Genomic DNA, 14,227 nt, shown 5'->3' with positions numbered 1-14,227 from the left:
AATGGCATATTCCACCACTCTTCACAAGCATCTCCGCTTGTTTCCTCTTATCTCTCAGAGACCCTCATTAGACATTCCCTCTTTCTGTAGGGCTCAAATGCTTATCTAGGCCTTATAAATGTCTACACATGTGTACGCATGACTAAATCATTTTTGCTCAGGTGAGCCTGCACATAAGTTGTCATATTTAGTTCTTACAACAATCTAAGAGGCATATCTGAAATAATATAATTATTATTACTCCTATTTTTTTCCGATGAAGAAACCTAACCTCTGAAAAGTTAATAGTTTGCCCCATGGAGCAGAATTCCAGGCCGGATCTCGGAATCCAAGGTTGCTGCTCTTAAGGACCGCATGATGTTACTTCTTTTAGCATCCTCTATGTTCTCTTCATTTTTATTACATTTGCTTTATCTTCACATATTCCTCTCCTATTTTCTCTCCTCCCTAAAATGTCTATTACTCCCTTTTACTAAGAATAGTGGTATTCAACTTAAAACAGTCCCAGGTTAGTGTTCTAATAAAACTCACTGGATCCCAGGGTCAAATTCATGTACTAGTAGTGAATGAGAGAATTCTGTAGAAAAGACTATAGAGACAAGGACTCTATGTGCCAAACTAAAGGGGGCAGCTACCATTTAACATGAGTCAATGGTCATCACGTAGGAGCACATACTATGTGCTGCCAAATCTTATGATTTTCCAAGGGAAATTAGGAATGTGTATTTTTTATGTGCAATACTCAGATTTTTAATTATTGGCATGTTACTCACCTTTTTCTAAACAATAGGGAGTTCTAATGGGCAATGCCTAAATAAGATCCATTTGGCCCCTCATTTATTTTTATGAATGGAAATAACATTCTTCATAGTTATTTGTGTTACTCATTTATTAACCATTACACATTTAGTGTTTCATTCACTAACACTGATTGTACTGGGCCCATCCCTATAATATTAGTTACTCATTCTTTCATGTATTCCATACATTCATTCATTTTTCTAGCATTCAATGAATTCCATGTTATGTTCAATGGACACAATACAAAGATAAAAATAAATTATCCCTGCTTTCAATTTGATATTGAAAAGAGACATAGTAACAAGCAACTAAAATTCTTTTGATAAGTACATTAATAATGGAAGGCATAATTAACTCTATATATGGATGGTATTTAATTATAACTTCAAACTTGCCAGGGAGAAAAGACATGAAAAGCATGATATATATATATAGAAAGCCTAGGTAGTTTAAAACAGCAGAGTACAGTTGGGAAACTTGAAAAATTCCATTTGGCCTGAACAGAAGATGCTATTAGGAGTGGTAGAAACCAAAGGATATAGACCAGTGAGAATAAACAACATCTAATGGAACATTTATTCCTAAATAGGAACATGGGTCATATTATCATATCTATATTTATTAGCATATTACTTATATGTGTGTATTTGACTATTTTCCTCAATTACATTTTAGAATTTAGAATCCATAATAATAATCCTTGTATAGTGTGACAACTGTCACAGCATCACTAGCCTATGCACACATTACTCATTAACTATTTGTTGAGCAAACATATTGAATGAATCAGATGGCAGCTTCCCTTAGAATGTTTGCACTAAAATCAATATGGTATTTTACTCTTTTAAAAAAAATCAGGATACATAGGAATAAATGAATGTTTCAAAAATGATAAGCTGTAAAATCATATATGTTGTTATAACTAAATTTATCTTGTTTGGGCTGAGTTTTTAGTAGTATATCAATATGCTGCAAATTTTTAAGTGGACTGATATTCTCAACAAGAGAAACTGTATAATTTATCTTCTAAAATGGCCATGATTTGAGAGTGAAAAGATAGTTGGTAATTATGATAGGATAACAAGTACAAACGTGGACTATCCCAGGCCAACCAGGGGATAGTCATTTTGTCACCAATCTCTGAAGTATTTAATAGTATGCATGTTCCAGACAAATATCTGTTTTCATGAATAGTATCTGAAAAATGATAAATCAGAAAAATCACTAATACTGATTATACTGGGCCCATGTCTATAGTATTTCAAAGAAAAGGTATATTTTTCTCCAAAGAAGCATATATGAGTATATTTTATATCAAGAAAATATCCAAGTATATAAAAATGTACAGGGTGGTGGAGAAAACTTTTGATAAAAATCTTAGAGAAAGAAAAATAAATATACCATAGTCTGCTTGGTATTAAAATAAATGTCAGTCATTTCAAACCCAAAGTAATTACATTTGATGGAAGAGTTATATGATATGACAAAGATTTGATAACTAAACTAAGTCACAGTCAAGAACTATTTGTGATATGGGAATTTGATTATGCAGATAGCAAATATAAATTTTATTTATTATATTTTTATTCTGTTTTAGATACTTTTTTTTCCTCAAGAGGATAAAGGAAGTAATTGTTAGAGCTATTATTTTGGATTTAAGTCTGAAAGAATGAGGATTAAGTAACATTAATGCTATTTGGAGAAAAGGTGACCAGGCCATTTTAGAAAGTAGAAAACACTGGGTGTGATTAAATATATCTCCTATACATTAGAAGTATGGATTTCCCTAATTTCAAGAAAAAGACTTCACAGCTTAAAACTATCATGACTAAAAAAGAAAAGGAATATTTCAAAACTACAATTTCAAGATTAGTTTCTTTAAAAAAGATAGGGTAGTTAAAAGACATGCAAGTTCTTATAACACTCCATAATGTTGATGGTGAAAAACTATGACTATAATTTTCAGCTAATATCGCTATTAAAGTTTATTCCAAGTACTAAACACCCATACTTAATACAACCTTATTGACAGAAAGGACAAATGATTTAAATGAAGTCAGCACTTCCTAGAATAATATAATAGAAACTATGGGATATATTGTAGGCTTTGAATATGCAGTTTATATTCAAATTTAAGTTTCTCTGAATATAATAATACTTATTACTATTATATTTTTATCCTTACCAAAGGATATGTTTATTGATTTGAGAGAAAAAGGAAGGGAGAGAGAAACATCAATCAGTAGCCTCCTGTATGCACCCCAACCAGGGATGATACCTGCAACCTAGGTATGTGCCCTGACCCAGCATTATTTTGACATGCAAGATGATGTTCCAACCAACTGAGCCACTTGGCCAAGGCTGAATATAATTACTGGCAGCCATTTTATACTTTACTACAGAAGAATATAAACAAAAGTTAGTAGAGAATAAAAAAATATCATTGCCATCTTACCATTGTTATGCAAGTATAATGAACATCTCAAGATAATTGTACTCGGAACCAATACCTTGCAGTTTTTGAGTAGCGTTCAAGACATTGCATTGCAGAAATTTATAGATGTGCCTTTGAAATAACTACTTTTTGTAGAACACCTGAGATTACATCATCGAAAAAAGTTACAGGTTTAGTAATGTTTAACCTAGACAATAGAATAATTGAATAATTTAAAAAATGGTTCCCTTTCAAATTCATAAAACAATAAAAAAAAGAATTGCAATGAGGCTTGTTTAATGTATCTCCAGAAAAAAATTGGGGATGATGAAGTTGAACATACATAATAACTCTATGAGCCAAAAAATTGTGATACATGTCATATGTATGCCATGTATAATAATTATATTAAAAGGTTCAATTTTCTCCACATCTCTGCCAACACATGTTATTTGTTGACTTTTTGAGAACAGCCATTCTGACTGGTATGAGGTGGTATCTCGTTGTGGTTTTGATTTGCATTTCCCTGATGATTAGTGATGTTGGGCATCTTTTCATATGTCTGTCGGCCACCTGTATGTCTCTTCTTTGGAGAAATGTCTTCTTGTGTCCTCTGCCCAGTTTTAAATGAGATTGTTAATTTTTTGTTATTACATCGTAAGAGATTCTCATATATTTTGGACATCGACCCCTTATTAGAGATTTCACTTGAGAATATTCTTCCATTCAGTAGGTTGCTTTTTTATTTTGTTGGAGGTTTTCTTCACTGTGCAGAAGCTTTTTAGTTTGATGAAGTCTCATTTGTTTATTTTTCATTTAATTTTTATTGCTGTAGGGGACATATCAAAAATATTACTCAGACTGATGTAAAATAATTCACTCCCTATATTTTCTTATAGGAATTTATTCTTTCAGGCCTTACATTTAAGTGTTTAACCCATTTTGAGTTTATTTTTATATATTGTGTGGAGAGTAGTCCAGATTCTTTCTTTCTCTTTCTTTCTTTCTCTCTTTCTTTCTTTCTTTCTTTCTTTCTTTCTTTCTTTCTTTCTTTCTTTCTTTCTTTCTTTCTTTTTCTTTCTTCTTTCTCTTCCTTCCTTCCTTGTTTCCTTCCTTCCTTCCTTCCTTCCTTCCTTCCTTCCTTCCTTCCTTCCTTCCTTCCTTCCTTCCTTCCTGCTTTCTTGCTTTCTTGCTTTCTTGCTTTCTGCTTTCTTCTTTTTGAGAGTACTCCAGTTTCATTTTTTTGTTGTTGTTGAAGAGACTGTCATTACTCCATTGTATATTTTTACCCCCTTTCTCATAGATTAGTTCATTATATAAGCAAGGATTTATTTCTGGACTCACTAGCCTGTTCCATTGATTGATGTGTCTGTTTGTGTGCCAGTATCATGCTGTTTTGATTATTATAGCTTTGTAGTACAGTTTGAAATTAGGGAGCATGACATCTACAACTTTGCTTTTCTTTCTCAAGATTGCTTTGGCAACTCAGTGTCTTTTTTGGCTATATATAAATTTTAGGATTATTTGTTTTATGAGAAGAATGACATTGGCATTTTGATTGGCATCCAATTGCATTGAATCTGTAGAGTGCTTTGGGTAGTGTGGTCAAAATATCTTTTAAATATGTTTTTATTGATTTTTAGAGACAGAGGATGGTAAAAGGAGAGAGATACAAACATCAATGAGAGAGAAAAACAACAGTATTGATCAGCCGCCTCCTTTTGGGAATTGAGCCCTCAACCGGGGCATGTGCCATGACCAGGGATTGAATCAGTGATTGCTTGGTGCATGGTCAATGCTCAAGCACTGAGCTCTACACCAGCCAGGCTTAACAATATTAATCCTTCCAATTCATGAGCGCAGTATATTCTTCCATTTATGTATGTACTTTTAAATTTTCCTTGAGCCCTATAACTGGGATTGCAAGCTGTTGCAATCCCAATGGGAAATAACATGGAGATTCCCCCAAAAAACTAAAAGTAGATATACTATACAAAGTAGCAACTCAACTTCTGGGTATTTATAAAATAAAAAAATGATAACACTTCTTTTAAAGATACATGCATCCTTATAGACACTGCAGCATTATTTACAATAGCCAAGATATGAAAGCAACACAGGTGTCATCAATACATAAATTGATAAGATGTGGATACATATAAAATGAAATATTATACAACAACAGAAAAGTGAAATATTCCCATTTGCAACAATCATAGATGGATCAAAAGGGTAGTATGCTAAAAGAAATAAGTCAGGCAGAGAAAGACAAATACCACATGGTTTCACTTACATGTGAAATCTAAAATAGCAAAACAAATGAACATACAAAATAGAAACAGACTCATAGAAACATAGAGCAAAGCAATGGTTATCAGAAAGGAAGAGGTGGGGGATGAGTGAAAAGGGAAAGAGGAAATATAGTCAATATATTGTGATAAGTTTGCACAGTGACAGATGATTATAGTGGGGTGATTCCATTGCAAGGTATAAAATGTCAAATCACTGCATTGTTCACCTGAAACTAATGTAACCAATATATTATTGTATGCCAAATATACTTAAGTAAAAATAATTAAAAAACAATTATATTAAATATCTTTGATAAAATGTTATCTTTATGTTAAAGAGAATAATAGTGAGAGATTTCCAGACGATATAAATAACAGAACTATTAAGTGGAAAGCAACCTTCCAGTTCTCTCCAGCATTCAACAATGTATGTAAACGGAGTACTTGAAAAGGGAATAAAATGTCAAACATATCCACTCATAATCTTGTCTTTTTTTTATGTGAAGAAAACACTAGAAGTGATACTTTTGTCTTCTTCAACTCCAAAGAATACCCCTTTGCTTCACATTCTCCTATTAAATTCATCATCTATTTGCATAACATCAAAATAACCAAGATTGTATTCATATGTTTAGTTGACATAATTCAGTGTATTAGTGAATTATTTTGTCACAATGTAGAAAGTTGAGGAACTAGTGTAATTAACTTTGACTTTTAACAGTGTATTTAAAACTCAGCAGAATCTTTTCCAGTGTTCATTTTGCGACAGATTGATTGGGTGTGACCCATATACTGGTCAATAATTTTAATTTAAGGCCTGCCTATTTCTCCAAACTGCATAAACAATGAAACTTTCAAAAGAACAATTTTTAAAAAAGCAAAAAGAAGAAAAGTATTTGCTCTTGATTTTCCCCCCTTAATCCTCCATTTGTCAATATAAATACTTTGTTCAGGAAAACAAAACAAAACAAATGGAGTGCCTTTTAGCCCTATACCTTTTCTATATAAGATAATTTAGAATTTAAAAAAATATTTAAGGTCTTTGAAGTGTTTTGGGAGATTTTTGAGTAAAAATAAAATAACTAAAAACCCACCAGTCAAGCAAATAATAAGCAATTACCTGCATGATCTTTAGCCCTAATAAAATAAACATATCAACTAAGGAAAAGAAACTACTACACTGTTAACATATATCTATATCTGTTAGTTTGATATCTGAAATGATGAAATTCATGTATTTATCTATAGGTCTGTGCCAGTTATAAGACCAATTATAAAGGCCATTTCCTCCAAGCGTTTCTTGAGCCTTTGGTTCAAAAGAGCTTGAGTTACTCATGAAAGACCTGTATTTTTCAGACATGCAACCAGTGACTCACAGGATTAAAAACAGCCAGTAGTTTTCTTTCCATCCCCCAGTCCCCTCTGTTCTCCCCTGCTTAGCCAGAATATACAAATTAATTGCTTGTTTTTGGCATGACCTTCCATTGCTTATCTTAATTCTTGACTATCAATGATGCTTTAAATAACTATACTTAGCTTATACATTAATCTATATTCTAGAAGAAGCTAACAGATAATCACTGAGAGAAAAAATATATAAATATATTATCTATCATCTATATATCCATCCATCCATCCATCCATTCAACTATCTATCCATCCAGGGTTTGGAAGGAAATGTGAAATCTGTATTGGAAGCATTCCAAAACTCATTTTAATATCATAAACGAAATCCTTATATTTTTCTCTGAATTAGTTTTTGTAGTATGCTGAATTGAGAAAGAATGCAATGGAAAAGCTTTGTCATAGTTTGTCTCTTATAGTTATTATTCTCAAAAATCATTCAGATGATATTCTTTCAGTTACTGGAGATGCCTCCTTCAAGAAAAAAATTATATATATATATCTCCTCATATAGTTTACACAGCAGTGAGTGGAAATCAGCAATAGATAATATACTATAAACAATTGCATGGTATGTTAAAGGATGATAACTCCATGGAAAAAATTAGACAGGGAAAGGGGAGAATGCGGAGTTCTTATTTAAATTAGATGTTGCACTTTCAATAAGAAAGTGGAAAATGAGCAAAAACTTGAAGGAGAGGATGGATCAGGATATATAAACTTCCAATCAGAGAATGTTGCAGGCAGGGAGAATGGTGAGGTCAAGTGTGTTTAACACGATGTGCCTGCCAGAAAGTTTTGGGTTTTAATATAAGATTCTATGAGAATACACATCCTTAAGACCCCAAGGAAGTACGGGTCTAGTAATAATTAATGTCGTTTTTAAACATTCGTTTAAAATCTTGCTTGGCGTTGACTTGTATTGACATAACCTTCAAACACGTGGTATCTACAGAACGTGTGAAGTGCAATTAACAAGTTTTGCTTGAAAAAGTTTGTGTTTGGTTTGGTTTTTGTTGCAGAACTAGGGCTAAGAAGATGGCGGATGAAGAGCATATTCGGCACTGCATGCTTTACAAGTTCCAATTAGGAAGAAAAGCAAGTGAGGCTGCAAAAAACATCTGTAGTGCTCTTGGTCAAGATGCAGTTAGTGCCAGAAAATGCCAGCGTTGGTTTGAGAAATTTCGCGAGGGAAATTTTTCGTTAGATGACAAGAGTGGTCGAGGCCTGGTGTCCAATTTTGGTCAAGAAGCTCTTCAAGCTCTTTTGGTGCAAAATCCTCAAATTACCTAACAAGAGCTTGCGACAACTTTAAATTGTTCACAAAAAACAATTTCCAATCAATTGCGTGCACTTGGCAAAGTCCAAAAGTTTGGAAAATGGGTTCCTCATGAGTTGACCGACAACAACCGTAATCAAAGAGTCACAATTTGCAGTTCGCTCCTCTCTCGTCAAAACCGTTTGCCGTTTTTAGAGCAAATTGTTACCAGAGATGAAGAATGGGTGCTGTATGTTAATTTGAAAAGGCGGCCTCAATGGTTGGACAAAAATGAGGCTCTGGCCCACACCAAAACCTGACTTGCATGCGAAAAAAGTGATGTTGTGTGTTTGGTGGAATTTTAAAGGAATTCTTCATTATGAACTTTTACCATCTAACCAAACCATTACAAGTGCAGTGTATAGTGCCCAATTGGAAAGGTTAGCCCAAGCTTTAAGAGAAAAAGAACCCTCGCTGATTAATCAGAAGGGCGTAATTCTTCACCACGATAACGCACGACTGCATACTGCAAGAATCACTGCTGAAAAACTGCGCCAGTTGGAATGGGAAGTTCTCCCTCAACCTGCATATTCTCCTGATATTGCCCCTTCCGATTACCATTTGTTTCGTTCTTTGCAAAACTTTCTTCTTGGAAAAAAATTTAATAATGAAGAATGCCTCAAAAATGCATTGACTGATTTTTTTGCATCAAAATCACAAGAATTTTACAACAGAGGGATTAAAATGCTTCCTGAGCATTGGGCACAAGTAGTAGAAAACAACGGCAACTATATTGTTGATGAAATTTTGTTGTCTTGTTTAAATAAATTCGATTTAAAAAGTATTAGAAAACGACATTAATTATTACTAGACCTAATAAATTTTCAGATAGAATTTAATCCAGATTATCATAGTAAACACGGAGTCCTTTGTTCATTTACTTATTCATTCAGGGACCAAGCAAATGAATACTAAGCCTTTCATTATCCTAAATCCTGGAAACATGAGTTGGACAATAGGGAAACTCTTATGTAAGCAAATCTTTACATCTCACATTGTAACTTCCACAATAGTGGGTATTTACAGAATGCTTTGGGATGATAGAAGAGTGGTGACCAGCCATCCTGGGGAAGTCATGAATGGCTTCACTGAGGAAGTGATATTTGATCTGGTTACTGAAGAACAAGTAAGATTTCACAAGGAAGACATATGAGAGAGGTATTTCTGGGCACAGAAGCATATCTGTAAAAATGGACATATAGGAAAGAATATGAAGAAGTCTTGGCTTCACAGGTATAAGAGAAGGAAAAGTAGAAATGAGTAAGTTGTGAAATACTAAATTGATCTGGACTCTCATTTGTCAGCAGGATATGTTAATAGAAAACTGACATAATCAGGTTTGTAAATGAGAATTATTTGATGGTGGACATAGAGGATGGATTGCCCCATTGAGGCAACTTTCTAGTTACCAGCTAGTCATGAGATCTCTGTAAATACATGTATAAAGATGACTTAATTCATCAGGGAAAGCTTTATAAGATTACATAGAAACCTTACTGCTAGTGTGATATAGAACAGAACTCAGAACAGGATAGGTTACTTCCGAAAATATTTAAATCGCAATCCTATAGGGTGTACAATATGAGGGTACACAACATTCCATTCTAGACTTTGGGTTATTTAATGAGGTATCCTAGTAACTCTAAAGCAATATAAAATATTTGTTGAGTGCTTCTCGTATATCCTGTAGTATGCTTGTTTCTTTTATGCATTACCTCATATACTCTTCAAAAACAACTCTGAGGTAGTCATAACTTCCTACATATTATAAATGAGGAAAATGATATGTATGAAGGTTAAGTAACATAATAGCTAAAGCAGTTCTTATTGGAATCAGGTACTTTTGATTTGCAAGTGCTTTGTTATACACTTCTCCGAAAATCTGGCACGTATTTGTGTCTGCAGTATTTTCCCATTAAAGCACAACACATATCTGATATTTTCTCCTCTACAAATTTTGAAGTTGCTTCCATTTATGCACTGAGACCTGAGATAGTGACTGGAAGGATATACTGAGGTTTCTCATGACAAGAACTTGTGAGGGGTATGAGTTTTTCTCTTGCTTACAGAGGCACAGGGGTTTACTTCCCACACTTCATGGCTGCTGATACAAAGCATGATAGACGGAGGTCAAAAACAAAGGACATTGTTACTCAAGGGAATTGCAGAAGCTGGTCAGCATTCATACAGGTTCCTTAAGTCCCAAGTCCCAAAGAATAATGCAGAGGACCATGCATTGGAGTGAGTTTAGAAAACTTGACTCTTTTATAGCAGTGTTAAGTCTACGTGATGGTTGCCTTCTAGGTCAACTACATTTATATTATATTGGACAGGAAACAAACCATCCCTTGTTTTAAAGAGATACTACTTCTATCTTTCAGATGATTTCCTATGCAAGAATCCTTGAAAACATAGTCTAGAACAAAGCTGGTCAGATCCTTTGTTTGGGAGACCTAGAGAAATGCAAGAGGCCCATGGTGGATTGTCTCCCAGCATCTCAACCATAGGAAACCTGTGCTAGCGGGTATGTGAGGAAGCCTAACAAACCACCATTTCCATTTTATATGTCCGGAATCCCACTGCAGACCTGAAATGCAAACATTTCCTAGAACTTCACTTGGATAATTTAAGCCAAGTTCTATTCCACTGCCAGAGCCGTGTAAATGTTTGCAGGTTTCATTATGTGATGAACAAGTCTCTGCGGAATTGATTTTTATCAAATTACAGAAAACTCTTACTCCTTGGTAGATTTTGATACCACTGCTAAATGTCTCAGTCAAAGTATTTTTCTAGAACTGTTACTATTTGAATTATATATACCCTTGTTCTCAGTGATAGAGAGATACTGTAGGCAAAACAAAATATTTTAAAGCACTTTGACTGCTGGACTGGTTTTCTTGGAGATGTGAATAAAAATGTGAAAATGTTCTTTTTACTACCAAATAAAACTTTATTATTCCAGTCAACAGATTAAGGAGACATTTTAACTTGTAAAGCCTATACCCTAAGATGGATTTTTCAGAAAGGTTATTCACACAACTAATATCATGCAATTTTCTTAGCTGAACTTTGGGTGAAATGTGACATAAAGCATGTATTTGAAATAATAAGAACATCTAGGAAAAAAGAAGTATATAATATGATGTTATATGGCAGAAGCATTGACAGTACTGTGCAAATGATATTGCAGGTTTCAATTGAGCATAAATGGAGTTAATAGAATAGCTGATTGTGGGAATGTTGACTGCCAAAATTTATAGAACTCAAGATAAGCAGTCAGAGAAACTTAGTAAAGGTGACTTAACAACATAAAGGAAAAGAGTCCTGTGACCAAAAAAAATAAAGATGCCCCAGAGGAAGTGGGGAATTGTAAAAAAAAAATAATAACAACAAAAAACAAAACAAAAAACAAACAAACAACAACAACAAAAAAACAGAACAAAAAACTTCACATTAATCTCAAAGACATTTAAGAACATCAAAAGTGCAAAAGATAACATATGCGAAGTTTATCTAAACCTAGGAAGAAATAGGACAATTTGTTAAGATCTTTGCTCCTTATCTTTTTGATAAGAAGGCAAGTACTGTCCAGACTACTCTAAATAAGTCTTTTTACAAAGAAATAAAAAACACTTTAGCCAGTTAATTGCCCCAATATTTTGAATTTAATTAAAAAAGGCCCACCACTTGCGTCTATAGATGCTTATGGGAACAAATGGTTAATTCTCACTTAAACTACTATATATCAAATAAATATTTATTTACTCTTTTTAAAATTCCCTACCTGTGATAGGAGAATTTATCATATTTGGCAAAAAATTTAAAAGTATTAGAACAACTGTATTATTGTTACTGATTATCAAGATTGATTTACATGTTTTCATCTTGCACAGTATCCTTCCAATCCTGCAATGTCATGTAAAGCAAAGACTACCTATCCTTACATACAAATATATGATTTAAAAAAAAATATATATATATATATATATATATATATATATATATATATATATATATATATTTTAATCATATATATAAACTAGTGGCCCAGTGCATGAAATTTGTGCATGGCAGGTGGCAGGGTGGGGGGGGGGGGGGGAGGGGAAGAGGAGGGAGGGTGTCCCTAAGCCTGGCCTGCATCCTCTCCAATCAGGGACAACTAGGGGAATGTTGATTGCCAGTTTGAGACCCAATTGCAATTTGGGACCACTGGCTCCTAATTGCTCAAGTGCCTGCCTGCCTGTTAACCCCTAACTACTCTGCCTGCCAGCCTGATTAACCCCCAGTGCCTCCTTCCAGCCTGATTACCACTAACTCCCCCCGCCCCCTCCTGCCACTGGCTTGCTTGCCCCCAACTGCCCACCTGCCAGCCTGATGGCCCCAAACTGACCCACCCTGCCAGCCTGATCGCCCCTAACCACCTCTACCTCGCCCTGAAACTATGGCTTTGTCCACAAGGTCTTCCAGCCTAATTAGCATATTACCCTTTTATTAGTATAGATGGCACAGCCTTATTCAGAAGCAAATAATGAGACTTCTATGTATTTCATTAAAAATTTTCCTACTATCCTACTTTTGCTCATAATGACCTCTTCACCAGTGTCTCATTCTCTTCTTTTCCTCTTCCATTATTGCACATTATGTATAAAATAATGGATAAATGGGCACATATTTATAGATAGAATATATTATACAAATCAAGCAAATTAATTTTTTCCCAAAGTGTGATTTTCATACATGAAGGAATTTGGAAAGCAATCTAATATAGTGCTAGAAAAAAAAATACTATTAGGACTTCTATTTACCCTTATTTTTAAAATCTCATATACAAAAGAGAAACTAAGCTTTAACATTCATGCAGTGGCATTCTTACTCGGTCCTCATATCAAAGAGTTATGTGCCACACGGAGAGCAGGGGGGAATTCCATTGTGCAGACTAAGGCCTTCTCCCATGCTTGTGTATGTCCAGCATATTGATCTCATTTGCACTTCATGTAAATGTAGATGAAATGAATTTATGTATTATATCATCTTGTTTAACTAAATATCTTTACAAAATAAATTTAAATTAAATACAAAAACAATGGAGGAAAAATGGGGGAAGGGCAAGAAATGACATTAGACCTGCATGCCTGCTGCTAGTAGAAGCTAAACATTGATCTAATATACCAAGAAGTTGCCAAAAAAATTCAACATTATTCAGAAAAAAAATATTTGTGGTATTTATTTACATGTACTATATAAATGATGAATTTCAACCTAAGAATTATTAGCTCATGGTAAATTACACACATCATAGTTAGCAAATGGTTAAAATTTTGTATCCAGAATATGAGGTCAAAATTATGCAATAATTTTAGCAGTGTTGCAAATTAGAGGTACAAATGGAACCTGACAAAACTTTACCAATTAGCAATAAATTATAGTACAAATTCATAACCACATTTGATTGAGTCAATAATAATCACTCATAAAGTAAAAAAACAAAACAAAAAAACCAACACTAAAAGGGTTTATGTATAATAATAGACAAAGTGAATTAAATTGCTTTGATATAAAAATTTCTAAAAGATGTAAAAATTTAAAAAAATAATTATTAGAACTAATCACTTAGTGGGAGAGGTATACACAATAGTTGGATGAAAGTACAGGTTTCTAACATGCCTTAGTTTACAGTACTTGTTAGATTCTGTTATAACCACAACAAAAAAATTAAAAATCGTTTGTTTTGTTTTTTGAACCACTAGAGAGTTTACTAAATAATATAGTCAATAATATCATGCCAGGTGTGTACCAGACCTATCAGTGGAATCACTTTCTAAGTTACATAAATGTCTAATAGCTATGCTGTACACCTGAAACTAATATAACGTTAAATGTCAACTTTAATTGAATAATAAAAAGAAAAGAGAAAAGAAGAACAATGCTCTCAAGAATTATAACTATTCAAAGTAAAATATTGGGGGGAAATATATTAGG

Source organism: Pipistrellus hanaki (genome assembly GCF_964339955.1).
Source record: "Pipistrellus hanaki genome assembly, chromosome: 10".
NCBI classification, from domain to species: domain Eukaryota; kingdom Metazoa; phylum Chordata; class Mammalia; order Chiroptera; family Vespertilionidae; genus Pipistrellus; species Pipistrellus hanaki.
This window is presented reverse-complemented; position numbering follows the sequence as displayed.